The sequence below is a fragment of the Triturus cristatus genome, chromosome 2_1, assembly GCF_964204655.1.
Source record: "Triturus cristatus chromosome 2_1, aTriCri1.1, whole genome shotgun sequence".
NCBI lineage: Eukaryota > Metazoa > Chordata > Amphibia > Caudata > Salamandridae > Triturus > Triturus cristatus.
Genome location: NC_140581.1, coordinates 904,021,375 through 904,046,635, shown reverse-complemented (window position 1 = coordinate 904,046,635; position 25,261 = coordinate 904,021,375). Strand labels below are relative to the sequence as shown.

At 42.4% G+C, this 25,261-nt stretch overlaps 1 long non-coding RNA gene across 1 annotated transcript in view; it reads left to right on the top strand.

Annotated features, from left to right (window-relative positions):
* LOC146866076 (uncharacterized) overlaps positions 1-25,261 on the top strand; it is a 65,102-nt gene that overhangs the window by 7,475 nt on the left and 32,366 nt on the right. The window contains exon 2 of the long non-coding RNA XR_014970378.1: positions 15,525-15,683. This is a non-coding gene — a long non-coding RNA (uncharacterized LOC146866076). The remainder of the gene's footprint in view (positions 1-15,524; positions 15,684-25,261) is intronic.

The following is a 25,261-nucleotide window of genomic DNA, read 5'->3' as shown; positions in this document are numbered from 1 at the left end:
CAGAAACCATGGAGTCTCTGCATGTCCAGATCATGTTATAAACGTCTGCTTCATGTCCCCCACACCTAGGGCAATTGTGAGGTACACTGGAGAACAATGGGTGTAATCTGACAGATGCAAGATACGTGCAGTGTATGTAGATGAACTGCAGCAGTTTGAAAGGTGCATACCTGGATACTTTAGATGTGTGCTGAAGGATCGCGGACCAGTACCTGTCGGAGAGATCTATCTCAAGATCTTGACTCCACTTGGTTCCAAGCTCTGAAAGGTCTGTCACTCGCCTCATCTCTAATTGCTGTATATGTTCATAATTCTATGCCTGTGAGAACTTTGTGTTAACAGTATGTGTAATGTACTGTGCATCTCTGGTGATTCTTCAGACCTACCCCACGTGGCACCTATTTTGCTTTGAAGAGCTGCTTGTGCCAGAAATGGCCCAATGTGCACAGCATTGCCTGCACATATTTTATCAAATGTCATGAGGGCCCCAGAGTCAAGCAGCTTACGTATGGGTGCGCCAGTGACTCTCGACCAGTGTGATTTGTTATTGACCAATCTAGAGCTTCCCCCAGTCTAGTTAGGCACCACTGAGGAAAATCCGGCAAGTATGCTGCCTGGTAGGATGCCTTCTGATGGTACATGAGCCAACAGAAATATGCTGCCCCAAGGAGATGAGGAGCCACTCTAGTGCAGGAGAAATTGCCTATCAGATGCTCCAGAACAGCTGTGCTGCCACGATCTGAGTGATCCAGAAAAAAGTGCTTGGAGCGACCCAAGTCATGACACATTCGAAGTGCGCTGCTAGATAATAGGACTCAAAGTTGAGTCCCCTATACCCCCACCATCTATTAAGAGAAATAACTTAATGAGAGCCAGTCTATGCCTGCCTACACTCCACACCAGCTCCGTCAGCCAGCTATTGAGGTCCCGGAAGAATGGTCTGTGCATTGGCAGTAGTAGGTTACAAAACAGGTACAGCTACCATCTTAGATAACCCAATGCAGTCTAATCACAACAGAAGGAGCTTCCTCCAGAACACTGCTGTAGACACGAGAGCCTTGTCAAGATTCCCTGCCTTAACATGGGGTGGGTGTCTATACACATTCACTCTGAGATATATGAACGTGTGCTGTTCAATGGGCAGATCATTGACGCTTTTTTCATGAAGCATTTGAGCGTGAATATCTGTTAAGGGGAAAAGTCAGGACTTAGCTCGGTTGACTACCAGGCCAGATATTTCACCGGACGTCTCGAGAGTCCCCAGTGTCAGCCCCAGGCCCAGGATAATGTCGGCTAGATATATCAATACATCATTGATATATGGCAAGGTGGACTGTTTCCGGCCAGTTATATCCAAGCTGTGCCTTTCTCCTATTTGATGGATGCTACTCCATCTCGAAAGCAATGAAGAGTGGGGAAAGAGGGCAACCTTGCCTGTTGCCCTGATGGATCTACTCAGTCCCGGTCCTGACCCTTGGCATGGGGTTGCTGTACAGGACCCTAATCCAAGACAATATAACTACCCTGAAACGCATTGGCCCTATTACTGCAAACAAATATGTTGCTTTTTCCATACCCATAGAAAACACTATTGCGTGAGCCTGGTCCACTGATTACCCATCAAGGACATGAAATAGCCTACAGATATAGGAGGACATGCCTCTCCTTGGAACAAATCCATTTTGATCTGGGTGAACCAGGTGCATAAGTGTTTGTTGAATCCAGTTTGCAATAATTTGTCCCAAGATCTTACAGTCTAGGTTCAATATGGATAATGGGCAATACGAACCATGTTTGAGTGGGTCAATGCCAAGTTTGGGCAGCATGACAATAAGCGCTTCCCGAGATGATGGCGGCAATCCATTATACCCATTGTATAATGCTGCCTCTTGCATAATGGTGGTAAATATCGACATGGTGGGGGAACTGATCGCATGATGACACCCAACCCTGCTTTAATGCTGGCCCTGGCACAATAATTTTCTTTTTTTACCCTTTTCTCTACCCACAGACGTTTTGGAGTGAGTTACTAATTGGGCCCCTAAATCTGCGAACAATTGGTTCCGGAGACCCAAGACAGTGGGTCCTGAGGGGATTCTAATTTCTGGGACCTGAAAGGTCCTGATGAAGGCTGTGATGACCTAAAAAGTGTAGGCAATAAAAAGCAGCTGAAACATATCAACAATCTGGCAGTAAGGAGGGGTGTAGGAACTCCGTATACTTTCCTTTCACCCCCATCCTTTACGTTTTTAATCCTAGTCGGTGGATCTAGGAATAACATTATTTGCTATAGATACCACTTAACTAGTTTTAACTCTCACTACACTTTTTCTATTATAATATATTATTATGTATATGTGTTTGTATTGTCTTCCCCCTCCCTTTTGCTCCACCCCGGGCGTTGGTCTGTGCAGGGGAACACTGGAGCAAGCCCGATGATGAAGCATGTCACAATTTTGTGAGTGAGGGCAGTATTTTTCCACTGAGCACCTACCACCTCTAATCGAGACATCCACACACACTACTCCCCTTGGTGTGTTTACAATAATTCTTGGGCATATCGTGGGTATCCATGGCATGCGATGGGGATGCATGGGCACGAAAGGCAGAATCTATACATGCATGCATATAAGTACTCAATGAAAATGACAAATTGATGTTTATGCACTAAAAATTAAAAACTTGTGTTTCACGAATTTGTCTTCATGAAAATTATACATTTTTGTTTCAAGAATGTAAATGTATTTTTCAAAATGACATTTTGCAAAATGTGTGTACTTTCATAAACTAACAAGGTCAGATTTTGGGGACACAATGAATACATTTCCAAATATATGCACAAAGCTAACATTTGAGTGATTTCTTCAAAAGAACAGAATGGAAGGATGTCTAAAAGTGTAGATAGATGCTATGAAATATAATAGTTGCAACAAAGTTTCAAGGCAAAATTACACAAGAAAGCAAATTTTGCCTTGAACCACTGTTGCTATTATATATTTTATTGCCCAAGGTTCGGGTAATAGGGCTGCCCCTATTTGATGTAACCATAAAATATAATAGGTCATGATTGCATTTTCTAAACTCTCTATAACATATATGCGTTTTTAGGCATGTAGTTTATGCCATAAAGCTATCATCTTCTCAAAATTGCCTTGGCAAGAGTGAATCTCCAACAGTCCCGGGAAGAGTCAGGCTTGCTTGGCGCATCGTAGAAGTTTCGGAATATCTCATAAGTACACCTCAAAACGAATAGATTTTTAGTAAACATATATGAAAATTATTCAGTAAAATGTCTGTTTTTCCTGAGTATCTAGCCCCTATGACTTCAAGAGAAAGGCTTAATGCCACAACACTTTCATTCACCAGCAGACACTGCTGCAATCCTAATAAAAAATGAACCCACCCGACACTTCCTCTGATATGTGGTAAAAAAAAAGATGTGTCTCAAACACTGCACCAGCCACACAGCAGTGGTGACACAAAGCCTGTCAACCCTGGAGCACCAGCACTGAACGGCCTTGTTCCTTCACCAGTTACCCAAAATACTCCCCAAGGGTGAACTATCATTCAGGCTCGAAAACAAACCAGAGGTGCAGACACAAGGACACAAGAGTTGGCACAACAACACTTATTATTCGACCAACAGGAGCCTGAGAACTTCCAAGCCCTTCAAAGTACACAGTATTATTCCTTATTGTAACAGAAAAGTGAATGGCGAGGGGTCAAATCTCACTTTTCAAATTATGTGTGATAAGAAGTAAGAAATGCATATTATCATGGGCTGGGGGGAGGGGGGGCTTGCTGGCACAGGCAGGATGTCTCTGGAGCGTTGAGCCCGTCTGCTCAGTTGTTACAAAGGCACAGGGGAACACACTGAAAGTTGTGTTCTTCCTGAAAGTGAAGACATATTCAGTCACTGTGTCTTTGTTTAATGTTTTAAAGAGAATCAAATCACATCTGAAACGAGCAAGAATTGCACAGTCAACAGATTTTGACTTTTTTTTTTTACAGAGCATGCGTGCACAGACAGAAAATACAAGTGGACGTGCACACACAGAGCTCGCACATATGCACAAAATAACCACAGAATTCTTTTTTCAAAGTGTCAAGCATACATACACTGAGCCTTGTAGAGGTGGGAGAGACAACAAATTACCAGGGCTAGCTGAGCTCTAAGAGACTGTGCAGGAGCCGAGCCCTGCAAATAGCTGTAACAAACATGTCATGTGAAAATCTGATAAAGTATCTTCGAAGTGCATTTCTTTAACATGGAAACGCGTTTCAGGTTATACATCATATTGAGGGGAAGTGATAGTTGCCATTCCTGCCATTCAAACCACCCCCTGATAAATGCTATTAATGAACTAAGAGGCAAGACAGCTGTCATGTGCACTATATACGGCATAGATTCTTACTATACATTGACCAACATTATAGACTATTAAATCAAACATGAGGTTTTTGTAAAGTCCACAGTGCCGGACTGGAAGTAGCATCCGGTGTTTCCCTGGGAGGCGGGAAGGGTGGGGTGGGTTTGTTACTGGGGGCCAGTTTTGCAGCATCGGCCCCCAGCAACAAAAGCAGCAGTGCTTCAGACTTGTACCTCCCACACCCTGGAGGATGGGTGGGTGGTAGGGGGTTTGTTCAGACAAAATTGCCTGGGTTGCTTTGGGCTACCAGTCCAGCCCTAACAGCGCACGTCATGAACTCACGGGTTTGAAGATGCTCTTGCATATGATAACAAAGAAGGAGGTTTGGTGAAATCAATTATTTGGCAGGGGTCAAATAATGTGGTCAATTGGGAAGCCCGGATTGATCTGAGATTGTGTGGTTTTTCCATTATGCAATTCAGCCACTGGATTCCGGTCCAGGGAGGACCTGGCTTGGCAGTTCGGGCTGGACTGTTCCCATGGGGCGCAGGGTCAAGACTGATTTGCATATGACTGGGTCCAAACTAGAATGGCATGGTGAGCAAAAAAACGATGGATTTAGGCCCAGATCTCTGGCCTGGGGAGAATGTATGACATTGTTCTGCATTCTGTCCATCAATTGTTCTTTTTGCATTTCTTTCTTTTCAGCATCAATGTTTTTTGTTTTGTTTCTTTAGCACATGAGGGCAGAGCGTGGGTGGCAGGCAGAAGCCACACGAAAGGGCGGTTCATCTTGTGCTCGAGAGTACAAGCACCTCGAGCTGAGCCAGGCGTCTGGCTCGAGCTTGGCTCGAGCCTTCAGTGGCTCGCCACCACTATAGTCATGGTAACGCCGGGAAAATCTGCCTTTTTTTGTTCCAATGTTTAATTTTTCTTCCCTGTGGTATATCCTTGCGAAACACTTCAATCATAAAATCAACTTTAGTATTTTATATAAAATCGACAGAACGGATACATTATGCCGAAATGGTGTTCCCACGCATTTACCTTATGTGTGGCTGTCAAACAGTTCCCTTCTTTGCCATGTAAAAGAGCATTCACACCGATTGTGACTGCTCAGCGATTTCCATGTTGCTGCTTATATATTGCATCTCCAAAGGAAAAAAAAACATTTAACACATGCCAGCGTTTATCATAAAGATTTCGTCCATAGCCTTATGTCATAAGTGAGGAGTATGCACAAAGGAGAAAGTACAAACGTAAAATAACTATTGCCCTTATGGAATAAGAATTACGGGCATCTGCCCAAATGAGGATGGGTGATGTGTGTGCACTTACATATTCATATTTAGAGTTTGGAATAGTAAGGTAATAATACAAGGTAGATTGCACCGACCAGCTGATTGCTAAATAAATACGTGGGTGTAATAAATCACCTTGCATGAAATAAATTGAAAGGGCTTAGACTACAAGTAAAATAGCAGTTGGCTGGGGCCATCGTTTTTTAATATTCTTCCGTTGCTTTAGTTACAGAGGACTTGGCGGCGTTTGTCTCTAATTTCTTTCTGCGGTGTCATAACTATGGGCTCAAATGGCTACACCGCTCCTTTAGATTTAACCAGGGTAGGACTAGGACAGAATATAGGCCCGGGCACCAAAATAAATTTGCCCCGTATGAGCGATCAAATGACTTAAAACGTAGCATACATTTGCAAATAGGGCAGTTTTGAACTTATAAAGGCAACTTGTATATGTTGCTTGCAAAGAATGGGAAACTATATGCATTAGTGCTTGTTGAAGGCAATGTCTGGGATAATGAAATGAACAGTAAAAAGTTGCCCACCAGAATTTTGATAGAGCTAAATAATTTTGCTGTAAAATCATTTTTTGAAAATAACTATCTCTAAAACTTAGATTTTAGCCTTCACTGGGAAGAAGAGGCTATCATTTTCCTGGTACTTAGGAAAAGAAAAATTAGAAGTAGTGAAAAGCTATACCGATTTAGGAAAGACACTAACTAGTCACCTAGGTAATCGTGCACAAATCTCTAATTTAGGGAGAAAGGCTGTTGCTCATGCGGGATCTCTTGTTCATTTTTATAGATCACTGGGAAAAAGACATTTTAACCACCTTCTGGATAAAATAAAAATCGCAAACGCAGCAAGATGATGGTCAGAGAGCTGAAACTTTTCAACCACTCACCCCCAGTCACAGATTTGGGTTTAATCCATCATTGTTTTGCTCACTATGCCACCCCAGTTTGGACCCAGCCATATGCAAATCAATCTTGAACTACACTGACCAAGATGCGTAGAGGTAATGACGCCGAGACGTGAAGTCAGCGTGCTCCCACCACCTTCCCACAATTTAAAAGGCTCCCTTGAGCCGCCTTGAGCTGACGAGCTCGGGAGTGCCTGCATGCCCTGAGTGGAATTATGCCCGAGAAAATTAAGCGGCAGCACGTCCAGCAACCTATGAACTTTTTCCCTACTGATGGCGGAGAAATCCAGAAACACGTGTCTAGGGATACGCTATGAAAATCATGGAATTGAGCCAAGTGAAACTTCGAACTTTGTCCTTTGTCAAGAATAATGAACTACACTGACCAAGATGCTTAGAGGTAATGACGCCGAGACGTGAAGTCAGCGTGCTCCCACCACCTTCCCACAATTTAAAAGGCTCCCTTGAGCCGCCTTGAGCTGACGAGCTCGGGAGTGCCTGCATGCCCTGAGTGGAATTATGCCCGAGAAAATTAAGCGGCAGCACGTCCAGCAACCTATGAACTTTTTCCCTACTGATGACGGAGAAATCCAGAAACACGTGTCTAGGGATACGCTATGAAAATCATGGAATTGAGCCAAGTGAAACTTCGAACTTTGTCCTTTGTCAAGAATAATGAACTACACTGACCAAGATGCTTAGAGGTAATGACGCCGAGACGTGAAGTCAGCGTGCTCCCACCACCTTCCCACAATTTAAAAGGCTCCCTTGAGCCGCCTTGAGCTGACGAGCTCGGGAGTGCCTGCATGCCCTGAGTGGAATTATGCCCGAGAAAATTAAGCGGCAGCACGTCCAGCAACCTATGAACTTTTTCCCTACTGATGACGGAGAAATCCAGAAACACGTGTCTAGGGATACGCTATGAAAATCATGGAATTGAGCCAAGTGAAACTTCGAACTTTGTCCTTTGTCAAGAATAATGAACTACACTGACCAAGATGCTTAGAGGTAATGACGCCGAGACGTGAAGTCAGCGTGCTCCCACCACCTTCCCACAATTTAAAAGGCTCCCTTGAGCCGCCTTGAGCTGACGAGCTCGGGAGTGCCTGCATGCCCTGAGTGGAATTATGCCCGAGAAAATTAAGCGGCAGCACGTCCAGCAACCTATGAACTTTTTCCCTACTGATGACGGAGAAATCCAGAAACACGTGTCTAGGGATACGCTATGAAAATAATGGAATTGAGCCAAGTGAAACTTTGAACTTTGTCCTTTGTCAAGAATAATGAACTACACTGACCAAGATGCTTAGAGGTAATGACGCCGAGACGTGAAGTCAGCGTGCTCCCACCACCTTCCCACAATTTAAAAGGCTCCCTTGAGCCGCCTTGAGCTGACGAGCTCGGGAGTGCCTGCATGCCCTGAGTGGAATTATGCCCGAGAAAATTAAGCGGCAGCACGTCCAGCAACCTATGAACTTTTTCCCTACTGATGACGGAGAAATCCAGAAACACGTGTCTAGGGATACGCTATGAAAATCATGGAATTGAGCCAAGTGAAACTTCGAACTTTGTCCTTTGTCAAGAATAATGAACTACACTGACCAAGATGCTTAGAGGTAATGACGCCGAGACGTGAAGTCAGCGTGCTCCCACCACCTTCCCGCAAATCAATCTTGACCCTGTTCCTCATGGGTACAGTCCAGCCTGAACTGCCAGGCCAGGTCCTCTTTGGCAGTGGCATACGGCACAGGTAAGAGCGGTGAGACAGTGAGGTGGGGCAGGGGTGGGAGGAAGTAGACAGATGACAGGGTAGGTAAAATTAAATAAAAAGATAAATAAAACCACTTACTTTGCGATCTGCACATCGCCGATTCAGCAATGCACCGAGCACAAAGTAAGTGGTTTTATTCATTTATTTATTTAATTTTACCTACACCACCGTCTGTCAAATCCCCGCTTTCGCTCCACCCCACTGCTCTTATCTGTGCCAGTCGCCTCTGCTCCCTGGACCGGAAACCAGCATCCAGGGACCGGTTTTAGGGTATTACCCCTCATCAGCCATGCTAGCTTGAATTCAGTGGCACAGAGAGCAAGGGACCTACGTTCAGGCATACCCTTGTCCACTTAGGGCTAACATAGCAAACACAAAAATGTGTTGCATTTTCACCATAAGTGGGAAGGGTATGACCAGACATGGGTCCCGTGCTCACTACACCACCGGTTTTAAGCTAGCCTGGTTGATGAGGGGTGATGCCCCGAAACCGGTCCCTGGAAGCTTGTTTTCCGGTCCAGGGAGGACATGGCCTGGCAGTTCGGGCTGGAATGTTCCTATGGGAAACAGGGTCAGGGCTGATTTGCATATGGCTGGGTTCAAACTGGAATGGTGTGGCAAGCAAAAAAACAATGAATTAAACCCAGATCTGTGAATGGGGGTGAATGCTTGACAATGTTCAACATTTCATTCATCATCTTTTTATGTTAAAAATCCCCCTAACACTAAATTATGCATTGTAATATATACTGACCTCAAAGTGATCTTTTCTAAATTTTTATGTCGGAAAGATCCTCACAAGATTTTGTTCTCTAAGTAATACGATTCCGGTACAAATCATTAGATTAGAACTTGGCCTATCGAGTATGTTTGTACAATCACTGATAAAAGTTAGTAATTGGGGACATAAAATCTGTTATGCCCTTAAAACATCAGTTAGGGCTTTACTTTGAGATGATTTAATTAATCATCCACGGGAATATATGCCCTTTACCAAGAATCTAAAAATAGTTCTTCATAATTTTAATTGTACAATTGAACGTCTGAAAACATAGGGCCATATTTATAACTCGGTTTGTGTCGCTCTTGCACCACGAAAAATGGTAGATTTTTGAAGCCACGCACACCATTTTGTGTGGCTCCAAATAACTGGAGTAACGCCACGCAGCGCAAATCACTGCATTGCATTACTCTGTATTAAGACGGCGTGCCATGGTCGTTGCGTGGATGTTCCCACCCACGTAACTCCCATATTTTTTGATGCATTCCCTGGTTTACAAGACCTCGTAAACCTGGGAATGCACCAAAAAGATACGCCACCTCAGGAGAGGCGTAACAAGGAGAAATATCTTTATTTCACCTCGTCTTTTCCTCTTTTTATATGAGTGTCATTCTGCAGCACACATACTAAGAGGAAACTGCCTCTCAGGATTGTTTTTGTGCAGAAAGATGCCCCTTCATGCACAAAAACAATCCTGCCTACAACATTGGCATGCGTTGGCGCTAGGCGGCCAAAACGTCACCAGAGCAAGGGAAGGACATGAATGCGCCATATTGGATAAATATGGCGCATTCCTGCCCCTTTCCTTTGACATAGGGCAGCGCAGGAAGGCGACGTGCTGCGCTGCTCTGCGCCACAAAAGTCATAAATATCCCCCATGGTTTCCAGGGCTATTAAGGCTATTATTGAATACAGAGATTATTCGGTTGAGCATAAAGCAGTATGTGGAATAGTGTGGAAAGCTAATGTTATAAAAAAAATGTATAAATCTGTTAACTGGTAGCTCGACCATACTTCTCGTTTCCTATGGACCAGAATGTACAACGATGCATATTGATTTTCAGATTAATTAATCTGCCCCTTAGATCTTTGATAGGGAAATGGGAAAGGCATTCGCTGTGCTCTTTAATCTGTACTATGTGCAAGGTAGGTACTCATCTTCCCCTTATTTGTCCGGTATTAAATATGGTGATGAGACGCTATATAGTACCTATAATTTTGATTTTTTATATTGCAATGTATGATGAATTGTTACATTGTATGATGCATCACCCAAATGAGCCAGTCTGTTTTACGAATTTTAAATTTTCGCCTCTATTTTAAATGTACTTGTATGTGAGTATTTCTCTTTTACTTCCTTGTGATGTTATTTTTTATATCTTTTTTTAGAGTTAAAAATCGTATTGTTGATCTCAGTTAAGGTCTAAAGCTATTTTAATACACTTGAAACTTGTACAGTTTCTGGAGTTTCGATAAATCAACGTGCTGTGCCAGCAGGGTGCCCTGGGTGACGTGCCCAAGGTGACCACTGGTTTAGGCGCCAGAAAAGTACTGGATTGTGTGCAAGATGGGGGCAGACCGGCTGTGTGCGTTGGAAGAGCATGGGGCTATGTGCAGCACTGCTCTCCTGGTTGTGTAGAATAGGGGCATGTTACAATTTGTACGGTGCACCGTTGATAATACAGAAACACATTATTTCATTTTCCGTGGGTAAAATCTTAACACAGACGGCTCATTCTGGACTCCCAATTTAGGACACTCACGCTTTTTAGAAGTAATTATTTACAGACAATTCAATTTTTCAATACATTCGGAAACATATTTCATCTTACATTAATGCTACAATAAAGTATCCATTACCCATTTATTCATGCAGAGCATTTAGTTCATTATACAATTATGCAATCACTGGTTACATGATCGCTGAACTGTGTGGAAAGAGAGAGATAAGGACATTGACTCCAATTAGCGCCGGCTAAGTCAGCTGACAATAGCAAGGGTTTCAGACATATTGCCATGGACATGGTAATTCGTGCAGCATTTCCCTCTGAATTGGTTTTCAATTGCTACTCATGTGTGTCTTAGAATGAATATGTTAAAAGTAATTTGCCTTACTAATAAATGAGTGGCTGATTCACCAAACCTCTTTCCAGCTTGCTCATGTACTTTGTGTTTGCAAGCTGCCTCACAGAAGTCATGTGAGTTTGTAAGTCGTGCTCACATCTTACACATGCAGTCATCAGTCTGGCTGGCCTGTGCAATAGTCCTCTAAAAACATTTTCTTCTGCACTTTTCTCTTTGAATCAACTTCCTAGACTACATGGCAGCGCACAGCAATTATCTGATTCTTTGGTGGGCTAACTCAGTGAGTTGAACGTTCACCACTGGAACAAGTTGGTGAACATCAAGTCATTAATTCTGTTATCCTTAAGTCCATCGCCCTCGTCCCAGTCATTTCCTCTGAGGTAACCTCCACCTCTCAGACTGGAGAAAGAACACAAGTGAAGACGCAAAACTCCACCCAACTGTGAGGCAGCTTTACAACCTACCCACAAGTCACTTCCTAATTTTTCTCCTATCTCATGATTGGGATGAGAACAGGAAGCTGGCACCGCTGCCAGGCTATAGCCTGCTTCGTCACCCCTAAGAACTTCTCGGTTCAGGGCACAGGCCAGAAAAGATTGTGCAATATGAGAAGGAACCAGTAGGAGGAGATCAATCATCGCCACCTTAATTCTAGTTGTATTTATATAGCGTTTAATACCCCTGACGAGGCGTCAAAAGACTTTATTTCAGATTCTGAAATTACCAGAAGAATTCAGATTAGTGACAGACCTGCAGAACATCGACAAATAGATATTAAAAATTCCTTTCACATCCCAATATGGTTTGATGATCAAAGATTTCTGAGGTTTTTGCACCTAGGAAAGCATTATCAGTTCAAGGTTCTGGGTTACAGATCTGCCCCAAGGGTGTTCACAAACATGATGGCAACACTAGTAGTAACCCTATATCACCAATGCAGAATTTATTTTCCTATTAGGCAACTGCCTTGTACATGCTTCTTCAAGAGAGAAAGAAGAACAAGGTCTTCAGGCTCTTCAGAAGCTTCTTCAACGACATGGGCTGCTCCTTAATCTTCTGAAGTACAAATTGGAACTGACTCAACATAGGTACTCCAAAGGAGTCCACTTCAGGGAAGACATTGGAATGGCGTTCATTTCATTAGAGAGCGCAACAAGGTTGTGGTCAGTGTTGTCACATTATCAAGCTACAGCCACGCTATGGTTAAAGGAGCACGAACATGTGTATTTCAAGAACACCTCAGACCTTTTTTGGTTAATGTCCTGAAGTATTAGAAACCAAAATTCATGAGCTTTAAGACAAAGAATCTAGTCACCCAACTAGTAATCAGACAGTTCCAGTAGTGGATGGATCTTGAATCTCTGAAGAAAGGTTTTCCTCTTTGTCTTGCTACCAAGGTTGATACCAACGGATGCAAGGTCAAAAGAAAGGGATGCCATGTTGATGGATATGTCAACTCTGAACAAATAGGACTTCCAGGAGATTTGCGACATGTGGAGGTTCTAGTCAAGGAAGAAGTCAAAGATTCTGATTCGTAAATTGATTCATTCAACTACTGCTATGGTTTATTCCCCATCAGAGACTCCTCTTCCGGATACTATTGCGTGACGATCAATTAGGTGAGTTGCAGCCTCTTGGGCTGAATTCCAGGGAGTTTCTCTCACAGAGATTTGTTGAGCAGCCTTTCAGACGTTTATGCACGATTTTGTTATACACTATCACCTTCAGGAATTAGGTGTAGTATGTAATTCGTTTGGACACAGTATGCTAAGTTCTGCCTTGCCTTGAACATATTTGAACATCGATGATTGCACTAATTAAAGTTTGCCAAGCATTGACTAGTGCTTGTGATCCCTGAACAATGTGTTTCTTATAAAATTGAAGTCTAATATAACTTTGGAATTCCTCAAAAGTAATGACTGGAATGAGGGTGAGGGACAAAGGGAAAAAGTCTTGACTACTTATCAGTGATATTTTTAATTGTTAGTCCTACTTGTCCTCGTCACAGTCATTACATCCTGTGCACTTGCCCTGAATACTGGCAATCAGTAGGCTTGTATCATCAGGACATGACTTCGACAGGATCATTTATAGCACCCTCACTGCCTATTCTTTCTCCTGTCTGAGAGATGACCGCCTCACAAATAGTGACTTTTACAAGGCTGAGTAGGACTAAGGAAAATGAATGTGATATAATGAATGTAACGATGAGGGTTACAACTATGTGTGCACCAGAGTAATATCTAGTACTACAACATTTATTTGTTTATATTATGTAATATTACTCCGCTCCTTTCCATTATAATTCTAAGGAAAATGAAAACTGCCAGTAAGTAACCTGCCAATATGTGGGAGGCCAACCCAGCTTTGCATCTTTCCGCAAGTCAGTAAGTTTTAGTACCAGAGTCAATTGTGTCACACATAAGCTTCTTCCACCACAAAGTGCTGCAACCCAGGTCATGGTAAGAGCACCACTCTGACCGATCCCACCTGGCTGAAACAACGCTTCCCACAGAGGATTACAACTAGTACAACTCCCTTTCAAACAAGCAGCAAGCACACTGTGTAGTTTACTACCCACCTGATAATGTGCTTTGGATTTCCACAATGGGGTTTGATGCATTATATACATGGGATTGCAACACAACATGAAAGATGGTGACATAACCACTTGGATTTCAATGGCAAGGACCCCTGATTAACATTACAGTCTGCCAAAAGAGTACCTTTCTCATTCTAAATAGACTGCTTATTTACTAACCTAGGTATCTGATGAATGAGGTAGCTACAATGGCTCTGAGGCACACAGGTGTTAGCAGTGGTGCTGGAGTAATTTTGAGAGTGGGCATACTGCTATTAATGTTACATCACTGAAGGCACAGGGATTGTGAAAAACCTTAGAGTCATAAAAGAACAAGTGCAGCTAATGTATTCAGCAGAAGAGTGGTATGGGTGTTGTATGTTCTAGTGCATTTTGCAGAACACTGTTGCAACTATATTACTGAAGCATGGTGTGGTTGCACACTGTCATTTACAGACAGCACATTTTCCATTGAAATGGGAATTACATTTGCAATAGTTTTACTGATAAAACTATATATGTCACAAATTATAATGAGTGGAATTCGGGTTTCAGCAAATATTTCATTTACGCATCACCAAGTGTATTGATTTGCTTTGATCATATGAAAATCTTTTGTTTCCATTGCATTTCAGCATTATAAAATTGGGCTTCATTTCTGCTTTCTTAACTGATGATATATTCTGAAATATTTATACTGTTCATTTACAGGTATTTAAATGTTGTTGACTGATAGAAAAAAATGACATCCTTCCCTTTATCACTCCTTGTACTTCAACAAGATTGTCACATACTTCACTTTACAAAATTCTGTCACTCTACAGTCACAGGAAGAAGAATAAACATACATCTCCATGTTAAAAGAACAAGCAGCAATTTGTCAGAAGAAATAGCCTGACATTTGAACAGTTTTAAATCACAGCAAATGTAAAAAGATAAAAACTAAATATTAAGGCACTTTTATTGTTTATTCACCTTGTGAACCGCACGTTTTGGAGGGATATACGGAAATAAGGCTTGGAAGTCTTTTCAGAACTGCGAATTATGGCTTGCTTTAATGGCAGAGGGGAATAAAAGAAAAGGGTAACACAAAAACTTTAAGGGTAACTTCTCCAGTGTACAGCAATCAATGTCTCGTCCCTCAATCCAAGCAGTGGTTAAGAAGGTGTCCACTTCGCAGATTTGTCAGGGTCCTTCTTCTTTCTTTTAAGTCTACTGGGGCGATGCCACCAATATCCTCGGGGAAAGAGACAACAAAAAACACTTTGTGAGCATGCTTTAGATATAGGGAATCTCTCTCAGGATGTCTCTAATGTCACTGCTGCCAGAAGAAAAGAATTCTTATCTCTTCGTGCTCCTGTGCGCTCTATTGGAGCTAGATATGGCCTCTTTCACCCCTGTACCTTCAAGGTAACTCATCAAAACAACACCTGGACTTTCCAAGATCCGGCTGAACTTAAGAATTTTATTCACATTCAGACCAATGCTGGCATGGATACATCCAATCCTCCTACTGGTTGATTATTTATCTGTTTGGTTTTTTCTCCTTACAGGTTTTTGCTGAAATTTTTCTCTCCTTGGTTTGATTCTTCTTCTGCTTGATGTGATTATATAATGGTTGTTGTTTGGGTTTTCTGTTTTGCATATAATGTCTGCTTTTGTGCTGTTTATCTTACCATGACTTTTGCATAACACGTTTCTTTTTCCCTCCCTTAGATTATTCGATAAACCCTTTTGTATCCCTCTTCGTATCATACGATTCGTCTTCCTCATATCCCGTCCTGGTGCGGTGTGTTGCTCTCCGGCTTAGGAGGCCGTTCTTGTCGAATCCTCCCATACCCCATCGTCATCTTGTCATCTCCCTTCCCCCTTCAGGTATGTTTTCCTCAGTCATCCGTTTTGGATATGTACTGTCTCTTCTCCTACTTCTTTTTTCTTCCCTCTTCCCCTCTTTCCTTTTTCTTTGTTCTTCTCTTACTGTATCTCCTGGCTTTCTTTTGTCTTGCTCTTTTCTCTCATTCATTTGTTGTTGTTCTTTATGGCGTTCTTGGTTTTATGCCTTTTCTCTGTTCCTTGCACATTTTATTGTTATTTAATTCAAAGTTATCTCATGGAATGTGAAAGGTTTTGTTAGCCCTATTAAACAACAGAGAGTGCTTTCCCATCTAGCCTCTTATACTCCTGATTTAGTTCTTTTACGGGAAACTCATCTTTCTGAGGCGGAGTCTCTTAAACTAAAGAGAGGCTGGGTGGGAACGGTTTTATTTTCTCCTACATCTAATAAAAAGAATGGTGTGGCCATTTTGTGTCACAAGAAGCTCAAATGTAAAGTTCTTTCTCAAGAGAATGATACTGATGGTCGTTGGGTCTTAGTTAAGCTGTTAATCAATTCTGTATCCTTGACTGTTTTTAATGTATATGGCCCCACTCATCCTGATTGTAATTTTTGGCCTCTAATAACTTCTAAGTGTTTTCAATACAGTGATTTCCTGTTCATTCTGGGGGGGGATTGTAAGCAAATTGTTGACCCGTTTCTTGATCGCAAATCCTCTGCCCGCTTTACCCCCCACAAATCACATACGCAATTCCTTGACACTATTTCTAAATCTCACCTTCTTGACTCATGGAGACTGTCCCATCCTGACTCTCTGGACTATTCCTTCTTTTCACCTCCCCATGCCTCTTTCTCTCGGATTGACTACATCTTCCTTTCTCAGTCTCTGTCTCAAAATCTTCTATCCTCGTCTATAGAGCCGATAGTTATCTCAGACCATGCTCCCATTGTCACAGTTCTTGATCTTCTCCCTCCTCATCCCAAATCTTCTCGTTGGCGTTTTAATAACTCTCTTCTCCTGGATCCCCTCTTTTCCTCTTCTTTTCTTTCTTTTGCCACGGAATTTTTTCTACTCAATTCTGATCCCTCTTTACCCCCTCATGTTATTTGGGACTCTTTTAAGGCTACCGCTCGCGGTTTTGTGATTGATTTTGTCTCAAAGAAAAAGAAGTGTTACCTTAAACAGAAAGACCTTCTCTCCCATATTAAATCCCTGGAGCATAAATTCTACACCTCTTCTACTAAAACGGTTCTACCAGACCTTATACGCGCCAAACTCTATTTTAACAAAATCACTACTGATAACACTTCCTCAATATTACTTCGGAGCAGCGCCCGCTACTACGGGGGTCGCAACAAGTCAGGTAAACTTTTGGCCAACTACCTTAAGTCTCGCAAGGAGCGTAACTTGATTGATTCGATATATTCCACCGATAATCTTCTCTTGCATAAGGAGTAGGACATACTCACCCAATTTCAATGTTTCTACCAATCTCTTTATACTCCTGAGTCCCCCCCTTCGGCTTCTCTTATTCAATCCTACTTGGATAAAATTCCTGCCCCCTCCACTTCTCATCTTAACTTCCCTGATCTTGAACTTGATCTTTCTATTACCGAACTGGATAGCGCCTTAACGTCTCTAACCAAAGGTAAATCTCCGGGTCCGGATGGTTTCTCTGTGGAATTTTACCTGCATTTTTCAGATCTTCTGCTTCCTAAACTTCTCTCCCTCTTCCAATCCTTCTTTACCTCTTGCACAGCTGCTGGTACTTTTCACGAGGCTACGATCTGCCTTATACCTAAAGAGGGTCGCGACCCCCAATTCTGTAAAAATTACCGCCCAATATCCCTTGTTAATGTAGACTATAAATTATTTGCTAAACTTCTTGCCCGGCGCTTGGATCCTTTCCTCCCACATCTCATAGGTAAGGAACAGTGTGGATTTGTAAAGGGCAGGCTCACCTCGGATAATTCCCGCCTTTTTCTCAATGTTCTAAATAAAGTACCTTCTCTCAACATTTCTCTAGCCGCCATCTCGGTTGATGCTGAGAAAGCTTTTGATAGAGTAGATTGGTCCTTTCTGTTTGCCTCCTTGCGTTGGCACGGTTTTGGCCCTAATTTTATTTCTCTTGTTTCTTTACTTTATTCCTCCCCTAAAGCGTCTGTTTTAGTTAATGGTCAACTATCCCCCTATTTTCCCTTACAGCGTGGCGTCCGTCAGGGCTGCCCTTTGTCCCCTCTACTTTTTGTTCTAGCCTTAGAGCCATTTCTTACGTCTATTAGAAATAACATTTCTATTTCTGGCTTCCATTATGACAAGACTCATTTGAAACTCTCTGCGTATGCAGATGACATTCTTTTGTTTATTTCTGACCCTGACCAATCCATTCCGGCCTTACTACTTGAGTTTAACTCCTTTTCCCAAGTTTCTGGTTACAAGATTAACTCTGATAAAACTGAGATTCTTCCTCTTACTAAATTTTGTCTCCCTCATCAGTTTTCGACCACTGGTTTTGCATGGAATTCCTCTAAAATTAAGTACCTTGGAATATGGTTCTCTAACTCCATCTCTTCATCTATTCGGTTGAACATGTCTGCTGTATTATCCCGTATTGATAAGTTGTTCTCTTCTTGGAATCCTCTCTTTCTCTCATGGTGGGGTCGGCTGGATTCGATCAAAATGATGATATCTCCCATTCTTATATACATCCTTTCCATGCTCCCCATTCATATCCCTGATATCTATTTCAAACGCATTGATTCCTGTCTCTCTAAGTTTCTCTGGAATCATAAAAAATCGAGAGTTGCTCTAGTTGCTCTTCGTAAACCGAAATCCAATGGCGGAGTCAACTTTCCGGATTTCCGTCTCTATCATAAATCTTTTTCTCTCCGTCAGGCCTCTAATTGGCTTGTTCTTGCACCCTCCCCTCTTGCTCCTCTTTGGCTCTCTATTGAACGCTCACTCCTCTCTCCTTTCTCTCTATCTGAAATTGTACATTTCTCTGCTAAGAACTTAACCACTCCTCTACCCCTGTTCAAGCACACTTCTTCTCTTTTACATGCTCTGGTCCGTCCTGACCCGGTCTCTCGTGAATCCTTTTTGGCCTCCCCTATCTGGTACAATTCGCTTATTCTCCTCAATAATCGTCCTATTTGTTGGACTGTGTGGAGATCAAAGGGTCTGATGTGGGTTAACCAACTTTTCGATGGTCTTCTTCCATGTTCTTTTCCTCGATTCCGACTTCTGTTTCACTGCCCCCAGTCTTTTTTCCGCAGATTCACTGTCCTCATGGCCATCATACTTGATGTTTATTATTCACTTCCCTTGTCATCCTCTTCCGTATCCCATTCCCCACTTCTTCAGATCTTGTCTACTCTCCCTAAAGCCTCTCTTATTTATAAATTTTTCTCCTCCCCCAATCCGACCCGCCCGAAATCTAAATTGGAACTTCCTTGGGAGCTAGATTTGGGCTGTGACTGGTCTATAGCTGTTTGGGACAAAGTTTGGGCCAGGTCTTTAAAAATTTCCCGTTCCGCCTCACTAACTCAATCTATGTTCTTTCTATATCATAGACTTTATCTCTCTCCTGTTTCTATTTCTCGCTTTTCTCCTGATAAGGACTCTACCTGTTGGACCTGCTCTGCCCCTAATGCTGATCTTTTTCATTTACTTTTTCTGTGCCCTTCTGTTCTCGTACTTTGGGATCAGGTGTGGTCTTATGTCTCTCGTCTATTTTCTATCTCTATTCCATACTCTATCCCTCTTCTTTTTTTAGGTAGTATCTCTGACACTCTTCATATTCCTTCTCACTCCTCTGGTCTATTAGATCTTATGTTGGCTCTGGCTTTCCAACACATTTCTTCTAACTGGAAGGATCTCTCTAAGCTCTCTATACAATGTTGGTGGAATTCTCTCTGTCACTATCATAGGCTCGATGTTCGTTTTGCTGCTGCCTCCACTCCTACCCTCAATAGAGATTTATTCTGGTTGCCTCTCACAGCATATCTTGACCGCATGGCTCTGAAATCTATCTCTCCTTTATCCTCTGAGAATTTCAAACCCCCATAAGTGACTCTTTCTCTGTCCTTCTTCTTCTTCTTCTTCCTCTACCCCTCTTGTATCTTTTACATTTGCATTTCTCTTTCCTGCCTTTCAACTATTCCCTATCCTTGGCTTATTTGCTCTTTCTATTCTACCTAGTTTTTCTCTGATCTCTTTATCTATTCTTCTCCTAACGCCTCATATTTACCTTTCTCTTTCTCCTTTCCCTTCCTTCCCTTCTCCTCCTTTTTTCTCCTCTTTCCCCCTTTTCTTCCTGGTTGCCTTTAAAAATTTTACAAAATGCTTTTTAATTTTCCCTCAGGTTTCTTATGTTAACACATGATGATCCTCTATTTTTTCTCTTTTTGATTCTGTATGACAATGTTCTTTATATGATCTGTATTTTGTTGTTCACTATACTTTTATTCAATAAAGCATTTCAAACATAAAAACACTGTCTGGACATGAGTTGCACCTCATTTGTACCAGTTTAGCACCCAAATATAGCAAAAGGCAAAAAAAGGTGACCAGTCAACCTTCTCAAAGAGCCCTCCACTCCACGAAACACGTGTCACTGCATTTTTAGTAACTTTTGAAAGTTTGAGCTGGAAACAAAATGTGTTTTTTGTTTAAATCTGCAGATTATGCAGCAAATGATGGATCATGTGGCAAATGCGTCAAATCTATATTTATGCAAAAAATGCAGCGGTCAAACAATCGCATAACTTCAGCAGCCCTGATTATACCTCATCAACCATATAAAAAAATCTCTTCTTTGGCTGTACATTCTCTGCCTATAATAATTTTCTTAAATTTTTGCAGGCCAAGAAATGCCCCGTCTAAGTCCAATTTAAAATCCTTTCTAGTTTTGCTGTCCAATTAAACGGTCTACCCAATTTTAGACAAGCATATGTATTTTTCTTACATCCTGTCCTCAACTACTAAATACTAAAGTGCATTACAGTCATTACTTTATAGTGCTTTTCTTCGGTAAAATATTTATTATGTTAATGAATTTCTTGCACTTACATCACTATGTACAATTAATGTTGCTTCCCTTATATCTTGAACGGTTCTCTTTTTGGTTTTAAAACACAACATACTATATGCTATGGAGTTCCTTTCTTTTTTAGTTCCTTTCTTGGTGGTGTTTCGCTCAAGATTCATTTCAGATGGCGATATATTTTTTTTTATTCCATCAACCTTTGCTCCTGTGTTTCTCATTTGCCTACAAACCTATCATTTAACGTTTTCATTGTTACATGGTATTTTAGTGTTTCAAATTTACTGGTCTTAATTTCAAACCATTCAATTGGGTTAATCTGTTGATTTATGTTGTATATTTGTGTTCTAATGTATTCGGTAATGAGGAAGTGAGCACCCTCAAGGGGATCCGGTTCCATAATGCATGGAAACACCTGCCCCCCCTCCCCCCCCCCCGCCTGTGCTGCTTCTTTTCTGCATTATATCTAATACTGTTTAATGTATTTGTCAGATGGGAAAACGCATGCATAGCATTACATGACTGCAACAAAAATGTCTACTAAAAACTCAGACAGGAAACTGCCATGCATCCGTCCATTTAGAAGTTTCAAATCTCCTGGTTCTAAGTATTCAGCCCCTGTAAGCCCTGCCTTGGATGGAAGGAAAAGAATCCAAGGCATGAGTGTAGCTATCACTAGTGTGGCAGGTGCAGTAGCACTGGGTGCCAGTTATGGCTTTTTTACTGTCTAGGGCCCGGATTACTAGTCTGGCGGTCAGCGGACAACGGGCGTGGCAGTCTCCCGACTACCCTATTACGATATGGGCGGTGGGACCACTACAGCCCTACTGTAGTCGCCAGGGAATCGCCATTCCCTGGTGTTGTTGCAGAGGTCAGGAGGCAGTAATATGATTGGTCCCGCCAAGCATATTACAAGTTTCCTCTCCACAACGATTTTCATGGCTGTTCCGCTGCCATGAAACCCGTGACATAGAGGAAACAAAGGAGGCCCTACAGGACCCACTTGTGCCTCACGCCCTGTGGATGCATACAGGGGGGCATAATATGCGCCCCCCTGTGTGCATGCACACTAGTTCTTGCACTGCATGAACTTTTCAGTTCATGACATTCAGGAAGTGTTTTTGGCGTTCCCATTTTGAGGATCAAAAACAAAGTCCGCCAGACAGGAGGAAACTCCTAATGTGGTGGGCGGTCTGACTACGGCTTTGGCGGTGTTGCGGCAGGGCGAACCCGGCGCCACACAGCCAAAGCCGTAATCAGGCCCTAGGGGATGAGGGGCCAGTTTTCCTAACTTGCCTTAAGGCCCATGGTACCCGGCTATGCCACTGATCTAAACAACATGGAGGACGCCAAGTGTACAATGACAGGCCGCATCAGGGAGAGATGCAGTCCTTGAATGCAACAAGTCCCTGTACAAAAACTGCCTTCAACAAACCTCTCTTGAAACATAGCGTCCTACATAAAGCTATCAAGCGAGCACAGTGACACTAGGCAAGTTGCATCATTAGTAAACATAACTTGCCTCTAATTTTTTTTTCTGTGTGTACAGCAATGTATTTCTTGTGCGCATACATTTCTCATTTGTATACTACTTCTGATACGGCAGTCAATCCAAAGTGTTCTAAAATTTTCTGTACTCTGCTGCTTCAAACATGGTCCAAACTGTTTTATTTATACTTTTTTTAGGGGTAAACGACTAAACCCTACAATATTTTTTAGTTGATGTTCCTCTGCATTGCATCGGGTTCTTTTCAATGAAGACATGCCCTAAATTTGGGTCTTAAATTGATTTTCTGGTCATGAGGAGAGCGGTCAATTTACTTGAGAAAGGACAGACATATAGCAAGCTGTACAAAACAGTTCAGTTTTAGATAAGGGCGTGGGGATTAAATTGCCAATGCACAGTTAACAGTAAAAATAAATATGTTTGTTAGGGAAAAAGTATTCTGTGTTTCCTTCTTCTGTTTGCTTCTCTCTCGCAACCTCAGCCACGGAACAAACACTATTACAATAAATGCCAAGGCGGCTATTCAGGCGCTCTGCTTGAATGCATTCCTCCCATTACTTAAGCTTAATGCAAACTTACTGCAAAAATAGATTATTGTAACTAGAGATAATAGCTTCAGTACAAAAAACAGAATTTAAATGCCCTATAAATGTTACTCCTCTTCTGGGCTTGGAGTAAAGACCTTTTAGGGTAAATGTAACGGGTAAAATAGCAGGAGTAAGAGAATTCCACTGTAAAATAGCAAGAGTGTCAGTGTCCTTGCTCAGGGCTTACAGACCTGCTCTTCCGGATGTGACGTTTCCTCTCTGAGCTGCTCCCAAACCCTTGGCTCCAACTCCACATTTACTAATAATACAATTTGCAGCCACTTTTCTTCTTTTCTCAGAAAGCACAGGGGGTCTGGAGAGGGACGATAGGCGCCTGTGGAGGAAGGTGAGTTGCAAGTGTGGCCGCGGAGAGAGCGTGAAGCACTGTCAGGGAGCAGGGGTACAAGAAAGGCCAATGTATACCTGGTCCTACCTTAATGCTAAATGCAGAATTTGATTCCATTTTATTCTAAAGATTTTAGGCCGGGAAGAACATTAAAGGTAACGTGTCGCTTTCTGCTACTCCTGTGTGTACATGCCAGTGGAGAAAACGTGTTATTTGACTGGCCTGTGAGTGTAATAGAGCCCACTGGAGTGGTCTTTACATCACTGTGTTTTTGAATAGCTGTGAAAGGTGTAAGCATGCTGGGTTACAGTGCATGGCTCACTGCATCACACAGTAAGAAGGAAAACCGAACATGTAATACTTTTTTCTCTTACTAGATGTCATTGATTTACAAACTGAATATTTTGTGCAGTTCTTGTGAGTAGTAGCATCACCCCGGAGACTGTACTTCTGGAAGTGGCGGAACCACGTCCATTGACTGCAAGCGGAAGTAAAATATACCTTGATGATCCGTGTCATTGTCATTCCGGGTATCTCTCATGTGGTCACACCCAAAGAAGATATAAGTCCTGAAGCACAGCTTGGCTTCTGTCAGTATCAACAACACAATGTTTCTATGGCATTGCTTGGCCCTTGTCAGCGATAGAGTACCTCCAGCGGCATTGCCAGGCACTGTCAGTTGTAGATTTGCCTATTGCTCTGCTCTGCCCCCGTCATTGAAACAATACATCCTATGGAACTACCTGGCCATTTCAGTGGCAGAATCCTTTCTAACACACTGTCTAGCCCCCACCACTGGTAGAACAAGCCATGGGTGCGAGCAGCACTGCACTGCAGAGCTGCGGTCGGACCGAACACCATAAAACAAGTGATTGTCCGGTGATTCTGGGCAAATCACTTAATCTCCCTGTGCCTACCAAATAATGAATGTGTCCTTGTGTAACATAACTGGTGACCTTTGGATCCGGTTCGCGATAAAACTACAAAAAAACAAAACAACACTTGACATGCATTAGCCAGATGGGAGGAGGGAAGAGAGGCCATCACACCCTGTACGGTGTGATGGCTGACCGAAATGCTCTGTGAGTGAAATCGCCGGAAATAGAGCTAAACACACAAAGGAGGGACTTTTACAGAAATGCACCAATAAGAAGCCAGCATTTCTGAATGCTACAGTTAGTAACCAATGGCAATCAGTGGGTTTGCCAAACCCCACAGAAGAGATATAACAGGCCGATCAAAGCTCAACCTGAAAACGACTTTGGCACTATCCGGACTATCAAGGCACATGTCCAGAAAATAACAAGCTTATCTTTATGGGGAGAGGGGACTTTCTTTTGGACAAAACATAAAATGAGTGGTATTTCTTGATATATTGAGAGCAAACGCTAGTTGAAAGTACTAATGTTAGAAAGCTGGAGCTGCCCGTGGGCAGACCTTAAAAGTTTCAAGTAAACTTAGCAGTATAAATGCATGCAAGGATTCTAAGGGTTGCCCCACACATTGACCATAATGACTGTAAACATATTGGCTGGGCGGTTTCTTGATACCATGAAAGATGCAGCTAATATGTGCACACACACACCTTGGAAGGCGAGTCAGATTCTTGCAGCTCCTGGTAATGACAGTTCACAGAAGCTCCAGCTGTCAGCAGCATGCAATTCAATCAAACCAATTTCCCAGAATATGGCGGCAGTGCCACCTCCGGGAAACAGCGAATAAGCCTCTAATGCTGGCAGCCGGCTATGACAAAGTTTCAGGGGCCGAGCCAGATTGTGAATTGTGCATCATTTGCATTTTCCACATTGGAACATTTGGAGTTGTGTAGAGGTCAAACAACACGGCTACTTTTGATGACTTTCAATTTTCGACTATATAAATATTTTGACATTCGCACATTTATAAAGCAGATTTACGAGGGGGAACCTCGAGCCAGCAAAGTATGAAATGAACTGAGAAAGAAAGGAACAGAGATCTAAAGTCAGGAGGACAGACAGTAGACCACATATACCATTTATACAATAACAGAATGAAGGTGTTACAGCAAGCATTGGGCGTCTTTTGCACCGGTATTACTGACTCTCTGGGTCCTAGCAGGTTTTAAGTCATTTCTTAATGTATAATGTATGTTTGG